Genomic DNA, 14252 nt, shown 5'->3' with positions numbered 1-14252 from the left:
TCGATCTTCTATCAGAGCTGTCCTTAACCTCTAAATTGAGAAAGAAAATACAGCTTGGCATATGCTCTAGAAAAAGGTTGCTTCTCCAGCTTTAGAGTACAATTGTCTTTGAGGATGGTTCATTTCTTTGGGCTCAAATACAGTTTTTAATTGAAGCTGTTAAAGCTCCAGACTGAAAGTGCTTTTAAAATTTGGTATGTCTCCTATGAATCACATCATATCCTGAGATCTCTGTTGTCTCAAGTTGCCTTTTTACAGCTCTAGGCTAAAAACTTAAAAGCAAAGCATTTTTAAAAGCTGAATGAAAGAAAGGAAACACAAAGGGACTTGTCTGGCTCACAGCCAGGCCAAGGTTGCTATCTGAAGAATATTCTGAAATATAAATCACTAAATATACAGACTTACCATGTCATCAGTTATTTTTAGCAGAGTGAAGAAGAACTAACTCAGTTTTAAGAAACATGTAATAGAAAGATGCAGCCTTAAAATTAACTTTGGTTTAAGTTTCTTCCTTGAACTACCGGTATTGAACATTGTGATTTGCATTTTACATATTCCTTGTAGATGTCTGCTGTTTTGTTTCCTAATTCAAAATACACCATGCTTTTCTATAATAAAAATGTAAAGCTTAAATAAACAACTATGGATCTAAAGCATAATATGAAAAACAAGAGCTAGAAATGAATCTAGAAATAAAATAAATAAATAAAAAAGCTAAAAGCTATTTATTTTTAAAATAAATAAATAATAAAAGTTAGAAATAAATTTCCCAGCTAGCTGCTGGGAGAAAAAGCAGGTCTACACATTTTTAAAGGCTTTGCATTTCTATACCTCAAGTGTCAGCTTACCTGATACTCTCCTAACATTTGAAGAGTGATAGCCAAAGACCTACTCATTCAACAAACACCTTGCTATGTTATTAAGCCAAATGTATTTCTGGACTCTGGCCCTAATTCAGAAGACATCTATTATTTTCAAGTGCTGTAATTCTTAATCTTGTACATGCTTTAAACTTCAATGGATCTCAAGTTGTGATAACGTTCATGACGGTACTTCTATGCTTATGTGAACACTCATGAGCACATGAACTAGTGTCTAGAAGTCAGCTTTGCTGTGAGACACAGAATCAAACCTACTGATGTGGGATGCAAATAGTGATGACAGCAGCAGCACACAGTTATGCCAGCTCATGATGAGAGGGGAATGACAGTCTGTTAATCTGTTCTAGAGCTGCAGCCCACGAGTTCCCTTGCTTCATCACATTGTAGCCAATGTAACATTATATAGTTATTCTGTTACATTTACTGTAGTCACCTTGCTGACTGCAAAAATCCCTGCAGCTACACAGTCCCAATCTGATTGTGAACTGATTTGCTTCTGACAAGTCATACCACACTGTCCAGGATGTTGCCTTTCATCAGAATGGGTATTTCTCCATTAAAACAAAGTAAGTGAAAACTGATGAAGAACCAAAATTCATCCTGGGCGAAAGAGCTGTTCTGTAAAAGCAGGGAAATGTTTCTGACACAAACAGGGATTGCTGATTGCTGAATCACACACGAGTGTGGCCACTATGTTAGTGGAAGGACTGGGAAGCCACTCTTGTACTCATGACTGGATGCATTTGTTAATGAGTACTAATAGGAAAGGGGAAGGAGTGGGACAGGGATCTACAGTTTTCTCAATTATTTGGAAATTCATACTACTCACAACTACAGTGCTCAAAAGCGATGTCGCAGTATGTATGCAGGTGATCTACAGGCTCTACTGGCACATCGAGGGCCATATCCTCCTCTCTTTTCCTCACACAAACTGGGAATAACTCAACTGCAATTCATGTTGCTGAAACAGGGAGAAGAGTCAGACCTGAAGTTTTGTCTTCTCTTATTTTTAATGAAGCTTTTCTAGCAAGCTATCACTTCCATGCAATGCAAGATGTCCCCATGCAGAAACTGTAAGTGCTGTTGACAGAAATATTCCACTTTAATTAATTTGCTAAATGAGACTGCCACTTTTAATGTAGAAGAAGGGGTACTTTCAGGGAGAGATGCAGCAGAAATAGCTGCCTCCAGCAGAAATGAAATAGCTGGGGGAAAAGAAGCCAGCCGCTGTACACAGTGCAAATGGTGATTAAATGGAACCACAAAGGAAGAATAAAGAACAAATCAGTGAAAAGAGAGATGAAGACCTAGAAAACAGTGTATGAGTAATAGTGTTAAAGAAAAATGACTTGTTGTGCAAGAGTAATGAAAATGCTAGACTATGTCTCTGAAAATACTTTACTATGTAAAGAAGTAGTGATGATCATGGGAAATTATGATTTAGAAACTGGAAGGGAAAAGTGCTAACTTAAAATGCAGCCCACATGCTTAAAAGGTCTGAGAGCTCAAAAAGAAGCTATTTTTAAAGATTAAATTGGAGATGCACAGGATGAAAGAACTGTATGAATAAGAGTTCAGAAAAAATTTTTAAAAAAAAAAGTTAACATCCAAAGCATATCTTTATGGCTTTGGAAGCAGTTCTTCAGACTGAAATAATGAGAAACCTTCGAGAAATTGTGAAAGGCTTCTGGTGCTATACATTAGATTTCTGCAACTTGCAGTGAATTACCCTGTGTGTTTAATAAAAACCATCTTGAATGAGAGAAAGAAGGTCAAGCTGAAGAGATAAATAAAGAAAAAATATTGAAAGGACAAAATGAAAAAAGCATCTCTTCAAATTAATGTAAGAAAGGATGCATGAAAATGAAGTTTGTCAGAGGGGAGGGAGACGGAAGAGTATGATGGAAAAACCTGACAGTTCATATATAAAGCTGGTAATAAGGCAGTTCCTGGATGTCTTTTCCCTACTCCAGGATGAGAGGAGGTCAACTCCCACTCAAATTAGTCAAGGATCAAAGACTTTTGAAAGCCACATAAAGCAAATTTTTCTTTCTAACATGGTTTGGGATGCCTCTGAGCTAGTCCTGTGTATGCAACTGGAGTTTAAATAAGAGAAATGGAAAGAAAAGACTGAAAAGGAGGAAGAGGATTGCCAGGCAAAATAAAGTTATTTTTAGCTTTTCTTTTCTTCCAGTACAGTGTTAAAGTGATGAAATGTAATTAATATTGATCCTCTGTGATTCAGAAACTGCCTGTAGTATTTTTGAGTCTATTTGACACTTGCACAGCTGCTGTTGGTTTTCCAGGGGCACAGAGCTGCACTGAGCACCCCAAAACCATGCAGAAGAGAAAAGGTACCATTGGGCATTACTCTGATAGGGAAGGCAATGGTTTTAGCAAATGCATTTAAATAGATGCCTATCACAGCTTTAAATTGTTAGCTGTTGGGAAAGAGTCATTAATTTGATGCAGCAGTTGCTTACACAAAAGGCCACATTTGGAACACTTTTGTAGATGGGATATACCATAACTACTCCAAGTTGTGACGGTTCATTGTGAAGTTCCTAATCTGTGTCACCTGTGTGCACCCTCATACAAAACCTCCTGGAAAACGTGTATCCTGCAAAGCTGAAGGCAAGAAGAGCAGATCCTCCAGGCTGCCAAAGTGCCATTGTTGACACATTTCTGCCAATCCACTTTCATGACAGACTCTTCTTTCCAGCCATGGTAAGACATTGCATGTCACTGTCTCCCAGCCCATCCGTCCTATCAAACTGTCTTCTCTCCCCCTGGTTGCTTTGTGTTTCACTCGTATGTGCAGGTTTTAATCCCTCCATCCGATTAGTTAGGAGAAAAAACAGTCTTAATCTGACAACAACAGGATAATGTATCACTGCAAAGATAGGATGATTACATTACTGAATTTCTTTTTTATTTACTAATGTGGTTTACAGCAGAATGCAATGAGGGTTTTTTTGCAAGAAGCTAAGAAGTTGTCCTGAAAACATATTGGATTTAAGAGTACTTTATGAAATACTGATATCATTCATTAAGAAGAGATATCTCTCAGTTCATTTCAGCAGTATGTTTTTATGCTGATGTTCGTAGGGGACTTAGCAGATCTTTGCATTGCCTAGTTCTTGGCTCAATTTGCCCCACCTGGGAAATTTTGTACATTCAGAAAAATAAAAGCCAGGCATATGTTCCCTTATTATACAAAGTAGCTGCCCTCCAAAGAAATTTCCTTGTAATTATTTCCACAATGACCTGAAATAACTTGTAAATTTCAAGGCTTACATTGTCAACATATCAGATATTTGTGTAAAACAATTGATTTATGCAGGCCTCACCATTTCAGCTATTGCTCACTGTTTGAGGAGATTAGCTGGGAATTTGGAAACCCATTTTGTTAAATTTTTCAAGTAAGCTTATTAGACATCTTGTAAGATTTGAAAACAGTAGCTTAATAGAACTTTTTTTTTTTTTACTGAGGTGTGTAACCCTACTTTTTCACATCAGCAGGCACACATCTGGCACATTCAGGTCAAGGAAATGCACAGCTGGATTACATGACAGCAGTGAGCCTCCAGCCTGCCTCTCAAGTACAGAAAACCCCTCCAGAGGTCTGGAACTTCTCCTCTGATAGCCCCCCTGGTGACTCCAGGTGACCACCCACAGATGTCTAATGACAGAGGCTCCCACGGGCAGGGCGGCTGTGGAGGACACAGGCAGGGAGAAGCAGCTTGTCCAGAGTAGGGAATTCCTGAGGCAGAGCTCAAAGCACAGTCAGCAGCTGGACTAATTCAGGTGCAGATCAAGGCCATTGCCACTGACCTCAGTCAGACTAAATTTGCAGAACGCTTTCCAGCGTCTTTAGCTGCTTCTGTTGGCAATACTTCGGCCTTTACATTTAGTAGATTAAATACAAAATAAATATATATTTTAACTTGTTTTGCTGAGTCAAGTTGGAGACTTATGCCAAGGAAAAGTTGAAATCACAGTGAGAATCTTTACAAAGAGGTAAAATCATGTTGTATGTATGTTACAAAGTGAGAGGGGAGAGCTTAGGCAAGTGGCTGCCTTTGACAGGTTTCTGGCAGTAGACAGCAGCTTTATTGAGGCGGCCAGCACCCCAAAATTCACTGTCACTCACACGTTCTTAATAATGACAGATCAGGCCTACAGCAACGTGAATCATTTATTGAGAGACCAAAGAAAACAGACATAAGACTTTAAACAGACTACTTACTACACAGGATAACACAAAAAGAGCTACTTGTAAATAAAAACACATGATATAAAGGTACCTATGTTACAGCTAGCAAAGAAATAGTATAGATTAAGAGTCAATGTCACTTACCAACACATGATAGTGGTGTGCAGAGAATCTCCTAATTTCTCTCAATCCTAGAGAAGCCTCTTGATGCGGATGTCTCCACGCTGAGGAAATCTTTTATACACTCTCTGAGGGGAAGGTGCCTGACAGCCAAGAGAAGATTGTTACTAAATTTCTGGTTTTGTTTGTTGTTGCTGCCATTGTTGTTGTTTGTTTGCCTTGTTGTACACACAAACTAGTAAAGAACCGTTATTCCTTTCCCCATACCTTTGCCTGAAAGCCCCTTCATTTCAAAGTTATAATAATTTGGAGGGAAGGGTGTTATATTTTCCTTTCCTTTTTCTTTCCCGCCTTCCTTTGCAGACACCTGTCTTTCAAACCAAGACAAATATCTAAAAGAGAAGATTTTAAAAGTTAAAGTTTCAGAAATAAGTAATCCAAAACACTATATCTATTACAAATCAAAACTACAGATCAAGAGAGATGAACTGTCATTGAATTTACACAGAAGAATTGTAAATGCAGCTCTCCTTTTTAGAAGCTTTTAATAATTGATTCCACTGTAACCTCTTGTTAACAAGAACTTAAGTTTTCCCCCTCTGCAAAGGAGATTATTTTATGCAGAATATACAAACAGTACACTCTTGTATGATTAAATTAATATTTAATTAATATGTTCTCATATACTTAATCATATTTATAGTCTCACCAAATGTTAACAGTTTTCTTGAAGTTTCCTTGTTGAATATCTTATTTTCACTGAAATTTCAATTAGAAAATTTTGTAAAATGCAACAAACTCATATTTTACAGTCACATCTTGCTCTGCTGTGGAGCTGTGCTGGTTTCCCGGCAGGTACAGTTCTGGAGATGTGAGCTGGTCCTGCTGAGTCCCACGGCTTTGCTGACACTGTTGTTCACTTCTGAGTGAATGTATATAATTCCAATTATTCACAGCCTCACCAGAATATTTTAAGAATCCTCTATGCTTTCTGAGTTCAGGAGAGATATGTAAATAATCTTTTATTTCCTTTATGCCTGGCAGGAGGTTCCTTCTGAAGGTCTTTGGCTCTCCTGGTGTTTTGTCTCCAGGTTACTGCCTTTAACCCTGGTGGTGATGATTCATGCGTTGGTCACTCACCAACAATACCTCTCAAGAGCAATACCTCTCAAGCATCACAACACCACATATTCAAAGCAACCCTCTTCCCCATGTCCCCTATCCACACATTGCCTCTTTGTCCTACCAGATGTTCACAGGATGTCCTCTCTGACATCTGGAGTAATATGGAGAGGGTTTAACTGAATAACATGAAGAGTTAACTTTAGGTTTACAAAGTAACTTTAGGTTTACATTGAGAGGGCTGGTCAGAGGGTGACTCCTGGGCCTGGTAAGGCATGCAGGCAACTCAGTTCCTGAGGTAGAGCCATGTCATGCGGCTGGCATCAGGGCTGTGCTAGCTGGGAGGTTGAACCCCCCTGTGATGGGAAAGAGGAGGTCCAAAGGGGCTGCTGAGGCTGGCTCTTAAGAGTACCTGTGATCCTGCCTGGTCCTGTGGCTGAGCACTGGAACCTTTAGATCCAAGTAACACATTCTTCTTACTCCTCTCAGCTGCTGTGTCAGCCATGGGAAGATTTGAAATAGCTTCTGCACAGCCTACTGGTGTCAGTAATGGCAGCAGCAGGCACTTCATGCTGAATCACAAGCTTTTCTTGCTGCATCTGGCAAGCTGGCAGTTTCAATGTTTGGACAGGCTACAGCAATGTTTTTCAGCAGGTTTCAGTGTATCTCTTTCCAAACACTATCGTGCAAAGCTCATACCTGCCCCAGATAGACTAAGAATGATGGAGAAAACACCTGCTTCCTGAGTAGATAATTCCAGGACTCAGTTATGCTCACTGTGAATAATGTGGTCCTATTTCTGTTCTCATTTCATTTGGCTTAGTTTCCAGCTAAAGAATCTTCCTGTCTATTAGACAGGAAGATTCTTTAGCTGGAAACTGACTATTAGAAATCTTCTACACAGATATTTAATTGAATCAACTCTGAGCTTCCTCTTCAACAAATTAAATAATTTGAAGTTCTGTTATTAGGTTCCCTGGGCTTTATATAATTATTTTAAGTCATTCTGGAAGTCCTTTCACATTTTTCAGAGTTCTTCAAAGAAAGCAGAAGTTAATGTTGGGCAGTATTCCAGGTACAGCCATAAAGTCTCCATCTCAGCTGTGGTGCAGGAGTGCTCTAGGGTGTAGTGTGCATTCTTGATCTTCTAGCCATTCATTAAATTAAAGCCATTCTGGCCATGATTTTGTCATTGCATAAACCACCAGGTAACAGAAATTGTATCATTACTGCTTTTTCTGACTTCAGTGCTCCACAAGCCCCTCCACATCTCTCTGAAAAGTCACATATATATTTTCTGCTCTAACTTAAACAATTTAAAGTTCAGCTCATCTCTGGGAAAAAAAAAAAAGTTATTAGAAATCTGACTTTCATAATTTATTTCCAAGCCCAGATACCTATATAAGCTACAATGTTAATTCTGCTGTTTATTCATTAAGCAATTTCAGCTTGTTTGTGAACTGGTTTTGTTGGTCTTTGTCTATGTTACTGTATTTTAACACACAGCATATTCTTAAGGCTGATGCATTAATCTGCTTAAGAAATCAAAACAGGTATTTCCAGCCTGAAAGGTTTCACTTGTTGAACCCTCAAGGGAATTTAACTCTGTACTGTGGATTTTTGACTGTTTTAATTTCAATTGAATCAGAATTGTTATGCTGGGGATAAATTTTTGCTGGCTTGTTCACTGGCTTATTTGAATGATTACACAATTGTCACACTCTAGGAAATAATTCTGCTATTCAAAGCATAGGGTTAATCAGAATTTTCTCTTTGGAAAAAAAAGATTATGGGTAAAAAGCATAGAGGAGAACAAGACTATATTATCTCATGAAAGCAATCAACAAACACTAATCCCTTTAAGTGCTCAGTTTTGAAGTAGAATAGCACTGTGCATAGTATAGAATGAAAAAGGATCAGTATGTACTACCAGCTAGGCAGACAAGACAAGTAGAAAAATATTCCAGTTTGCACCTTTCCGAAAGAAATGCTCTTTCCTTCTGTTATCCACTGGATTGTGTAAATGTTATTATGTCAACACTAGTATTTCTGTTACCTAATTATCACTTTGAATCACCCTATGTGAATCTTGCTTGGTTGTTTCCCTTTTTCCCCTACCCTTTTTTTAATTTTTTTTTTTAAATTTTATTTATTTTTTTTTTTAAAGTTTGAACAGAAGGTTTACCCGATTACAATAGGTATTTATTTTAGTTTAAAAATGCCCAAGAAAAGACATCAGGCTGCACTTCAAGAATATGAAGGACACCTGGCTGGGGATATTCAATACCCCATCATTCATACAAAGTTTGCTGATCTTTCTTATAGTTGCCCAGCAACAAATTGTGCAAGTCAGTCCCTTTTAATTAATGACAAGGAAACAATGGGTTAATAATTAATGCAAAGATATGGGACTTCTGAAGTAAGGTCTTGACAGCTCATGTCTTTAACACATGGAGCTGGCTTTTAACCTAGGAAAATTATTTTTCTCACAATACTTAAATAAATGTCTCATAAGTCTATTGAAATTTAAACTGTGAATTAAATGCCTCTCACTTTCAGATCATAATCAACATCTGGATGATGTATATTCTACCAAGTAAGTTGAAGAAAAATGGTTTTGCCAGATACCTTAAAAATTATAGGGACAAAATACTCTTAATGCATGGATTGCTGTATAAAATGGGATTGTCAAGGCATTAACACTGTCTTAATTTTGTCACCCCTTCTCCATTCTGGGCTTATTCATCCTAATTGATCCCCAGCCACGTGACCTCTCCATAGAATGTTCACAAGTACTAAGGTCTGTTATTCAGAATACAGCTCTTAGTAGAATTGTAAAATAGCTTGCAGGAATGCCTTGTCTTCCGAAAATAGGCTGTGACAAGGAGGTTGCAATTGTCTTTGAAAAATTTTGCCAGAAATGTTTATTGGACCTGGTACTGCCCTTGGTCAGGACAGGGGGATGTTATCAGCACTTGACTCACAACAGCCATATCATTTAGGTGAAGGCAAAAGCGAGGAGAAATATTTCACAGTGTTACCAACAGACGAGCTTCCTTGTGAAATTTATTGCCCATGAAAACAATGGATTGTAGAATTAACCTGTCACACAAAGAAACAGATAATGTGGCCTAGCTCTTGCTGCTCAATGGCTGTGGCCAGACTGACTGGGGGTTACTGGCAACATGGGTGATGCTGAGGTACTTGCAGTTTCTTAAAATAATTGCAGCAGAAATCTCCCAGTTATTTATTTATTTATTTATTTTTAACAGTCCGAAGATGCATGAGTTAATGTCTTCAAGATGTCTTTTATTACACCAGGGCTGGCACTACTCCCTGGGCGACGGTCAGGCCCCGGAGGTCACGGAGCCGTGTGGTGGAGGCTGGCCAGCCTTTCCTAAAGAGAGAAGCGTCCCCAGAGGAATGTCACTGATGCCACGGCCCCCTGGCACGGCGCCTGAGGGGTGTGCAGCTGTATTTTAGGTGCTCCCTCTGCAATCAGTGCAGAAATGGGGAACACAAAAGGAAAGCCTTCTCCGAGAGACTCCAAGTAACTAGAGGCGTGGTGGGAACTGAAGGCCCTGGCCATTAAAGCTCAATACGTGGTTTATTGGCGCTGCCCGACCGCCTCGTCGGCGGTCAGGCCGCGCGGCCCCGCCGAGGCCGAGCACCGGAGCCGCCCCCGCCGCCTCGCCGAGGCCTCGGGCCGAGCGGGGCCAGGGCGCGGGCAGCCCCGCTCGCCGCCAGATGGCGCTCGCCGCCAGCCGGAGGAGCCGCCACTGCCCCGATGGCGCCCGCGGGAGAGCGGCGCGGCCCGGGCCGGCCTTGGCCGCCCCGTTAAACCCGCCCAGAGAGTCCCTGTTTATTTTTACGCGAGTGTTTCGGATTTTGGCAAATAAAGGCCAGTGCCCGGAGATTTGCAGGCAGAGCTTTCTCGCTCGGGCAGCGCTCCCGCCTGCCCCCGCAGGGCTGGCTGCGGGCCTGGCGCCCTTGGGTCAAGCCCCCCGGCCTCGGAGCATGTGGTGGCAGGGAAGGCAGGGCACGGTCATGGAATGACCGCGGCTGAAAGAAACCCACACCGTGCGATTGACTTCCAGTCTCCGCCAACGAACTGGTGGTGTTTTTTTTTTTTTTTTTTCCTGCAAAGACACTACAACAGGGTATTTTGTGCTGCAGTTGCATTACAAAAGGCAGTAAATTGCAATAAAAGCATTTTAACCTACTTTAAGCACAATTTCAGTTGTGTGTGACATCGTTCAGAAATTTTGAAATAATTGGATTTTTTTTTTTTTTAAACTGGAAATCACTGTACTTGAACAGTATAATCTTAGTAATGTCTATTTTTCACTTTGTTGGGAGAGAGAGAAGAGTTTCCTAGGAATGCAGGAAGCTGTTTAGTCTACTGGTTTATGAGAATATCCACTGGTAATAGTTATCAACTTGCAGCATTTTTGCTGTCTCATCTGGAGGGGAATTCTAGCCAGGGAATTTGGGAAGTGTGCACAATTTATTTTAGTGTTTGTAATACGTTTGCAAGCTATGTGCTGCTCATTAAAGAAGAAAAAAACCAAGAAATTGACCTAAAATAACAGTAGAGAAATGTTCCAGAATGTAGTAATTTTAATTTTCTTAGTATTAAATTAAGGCTTCAGGGAAATGATGCAGACTTTCGGATAGAAGTGATTTAGTGTCAGAAATCTGAGATAAAACTGAGTTTGTGTGGGTGGGAAATAGATGGAGGTTTAACTGGAGAACATTTCTTGTAAATTAGGACAACTGAGCAGAACAGCAGCAAGAAGCTACTTCTGGTGATTATGGTTCTACTGAAATACTGAAGGTTTTTTTCTGTAAAGGCACAAAAAAAAATCTAATTCATTAGATTTATTTACAACAACTGGGTTTGGGATCGAAATAATTGCCTTGAGACTGAAGTGCAGCTGCAACACACATTCCAGATGTGAAATGTAACACTGTGTTGTGGCTGACTTTATTTTCTGATTTTAAACCCAGAATTGGTTAGAATTACTAAGTGAATAAGTTACTATTGTCCTCTGAATTAATCCAATGCAGAGGTGCTGTCACATTTCCTCAAATAATCAGATGTGTTTTGGGAATAGGCCGGGAAATAGCTTCCTGCCAGATGAAAGGTCACCCTGAGAAAGATCATTCACTTGTGTCTGGGAGGTAGGAAACTCCTACCTCCTGAGGCATGCATGTTCACTAGATTTTCATTTGCATTGCAGTTTGAAGCTTGAATCAGCAACAAGTTACCACCACACCCCTCACGTGGATCATGCTGCCATCTTCAGATGGGGGAGTTCACCAGGAATGCCCCCCTGCTCCTGGGAAAGCAGCCAGGTGTGTGCTGTGTCCTGCTGCACTTTCCCTGCAGACACTGTGTGCTTCCTGCTTGTCCTCTTGTTTTTATTCTTCCAAAGCTCAGACCGGTTTTGTATTAGGCCACTGAGCAACATCAGAGTCTGTGTGAACAGCTAAGTGAAAACAAAAAAATGATAAAACAAAAGAACCTGTGGAAAAGATAAGCTTTGCCACTTTCAACAGGCAGCTAATGAGACCCAATGTTTGCAAGAACATGGAACAAGCATTCCCTTCGCTCTTCCACCTTCTTTTCAAGCATACCATGATGACAAGTGTCTGTTTTCACAGTAACTTTTGAAGGGTATGCTGTTCCATGTTTAATGCTTATTTCAAAGTGAGAAATTATTCTATCTAATTAGACTGATATATGTAATTTTTTTCATTCCTTTCTTATTCTTTCCTTAGTATAGCTGGGCAGACATATCACAAGCGTGTGATTTACATCTGCAGTCTGCTATGATGTTTTTACCTGTCAGAAATGGTTTTCTTTAAAACTCCATCTTGCTTAATTTTTCTGGAGTGTCTTTTTTGGGTGTTGGATTGAGATATGCTGAATAGGACAGATTTTTAGGGGCACAACTGTCTCATTTCTAGGGAAAAAGACAGGTTCCTCTGAGAAGATTTTTGTTTTGGAAGCAAAATTCAGTTTTCCATAGGAGGAAATTTCAGCCCTCCATAGGAGGCAACCTAGGCTTATGTTGTTAGAGTGCAAAACTTCCTACAGTTCATTAGGTTAGGGAAAACTGTACAAGGAGCTCCAAAGTTAAAAAAAAAAAAAGTACTTTATTTCCTCTTAATTTGTCAAACTTATTATAACAGGAAGTAATTTCTTTTGTACTCTGTCACAATTCTGTAAAAAATTCAGTGCTGCCTGAGCATCACTGAGGGCTTGGAGGAGCAGGGGTTGCTGTGTTTGGGCATGGACTTTCACTAGTGGGTTCCATAGCAGACAGCCTGAGAGGAGACAGTGTCCATGAGAGTCAAAACAGCCATCTTGAGCACTAACTAGCAAATGCTCCTTCATGGAGAAGAAAAAGAATTCTTCTAAGTACTAGTCCAGGTGCCCATGTTACCTACCCCAGCATCTGATTTCTCTGAGTAGAAATCTTAGTAGAAACGTTAAACAAGCTTGAGATGTTCCCTTAGGTGGTTTTAAACATTGGTTTTCTGGCAGCAGCCCAGACTAGGTTGTAAGGTGGTGTACAGTGCTAGGAGATGGACCAAATTCCATCCCAAGATAGACAAAGATGTTATGCAAAGGAATGGCAGTGTTTATCCTTGAATAAACAAGCTTCTTAATTTGCTCCTTCATGTTTCAGAAAGGACATACTGGGGACAACATAGGAAACGGCATAGAAGCAGTATCACACTTGTAGAAATTTAAATATCTCCTAGCAGGAGAAAGTGTGAAATATCATTGTTCTGTGTGAGATATGATACTTGTCTTGTATTCATTTTTCTGCTAGAAATACTTTTATCATGGTAACTTTAGATATAGAACTCAATTAATGCTCTTCGTGTAATGTTTTTGCATTTGTAGATAGAGCTTAAGGGCATGAGTATTCAAAACATTGGAATTAGAGTTTACCTGACACAGTGACATCAGAGAGTTAGGATGGTTCCTGTGTCCTCTGTGTCTCTGTCTCACCTATATCTGTGCTGCGCGCTGTGTTAGTAACTGATTTTCTCAGCCAAAAAATAACCAAACTTAACATCAGATTAAGAACCTTCACATCACTGTATGGAAAACTTAGCCCAGTAGCCTGCATGTCACTATGGCACTGCAGCAGTAATGCTCAGAGAAAGCACAAGAATAGTGAACAAAGAATGTGAACAGTGATTTCTCCTGCCCTGCTTTCTGAGTCAGAGGTTGAATTAAAACTACTGTTTTAAAAAAAATTTTATTGATTTTCACCAGTGGACTAGCATTCACCGAACTTCTCTGACTTTTTGACTTTATCAACACTTTTGGCCTGCACAGAAGCCTGTGACAATATAATTATGCAGTGTGTGAAGAAATACCTTCTCTCTCCCCCTAATTTGTCACCTAATAATTTTAGTGGGTGCCCTGTAGGTTTTGTGTGGTGTGACACAGTGAATAGTCATTACCTCGTCACCTCTTCAGCACCATTCATTGTTTGCAGCCTTACTCATTTGTCTTTTTCCTACCTGGAAACTCCTCATCCATTTGGGTTTCTCTTATACAGAAACTGCTGTCTTGGATCATCCTCACTATTATCATCTCTGCTTTCCAATGTCTACCCTCCCTGAGGTGAAAGGACCAGATTGCATACAGAGACTTACCCAGCATGGACAGATTTTTGGAAAAATAAACTATGAGAATAGATTTAACCTTGTTTTGATTTGTTTCTGAACAGATCTAATAAAATCAAATCGCAGAATGGGATAAATGGTAGTGATGTCCTTTATGTATATATCAGTTGTCATGAAAGGAATGAAATCTGAGTTCAGATCCTTTCTGCCTAACTTTGAGAAGGAAACTGAGCTACAGGATGATAAGGGTAGTCACACTT

This window comes from Pyrgilauda ruficollis, unplaced genomic scaffold (genome assembly GCF_017590135.1).
Source record: "Pyrgilauda ruficollis isolate IOZ18807 unplaced genomic scaffold, ASM1759013v1 scaffold27, whole genome shotgun sequence".
Taxonomy (NCBI): Eukaryota; Metazoa; Chordata; class Aves; order Passeriformes; family Passeridae; genus Pyrgilauda; species Pyrgilauda ruficollis.
Note: the sequence above shows the minus strand (reverse complement) of the source record.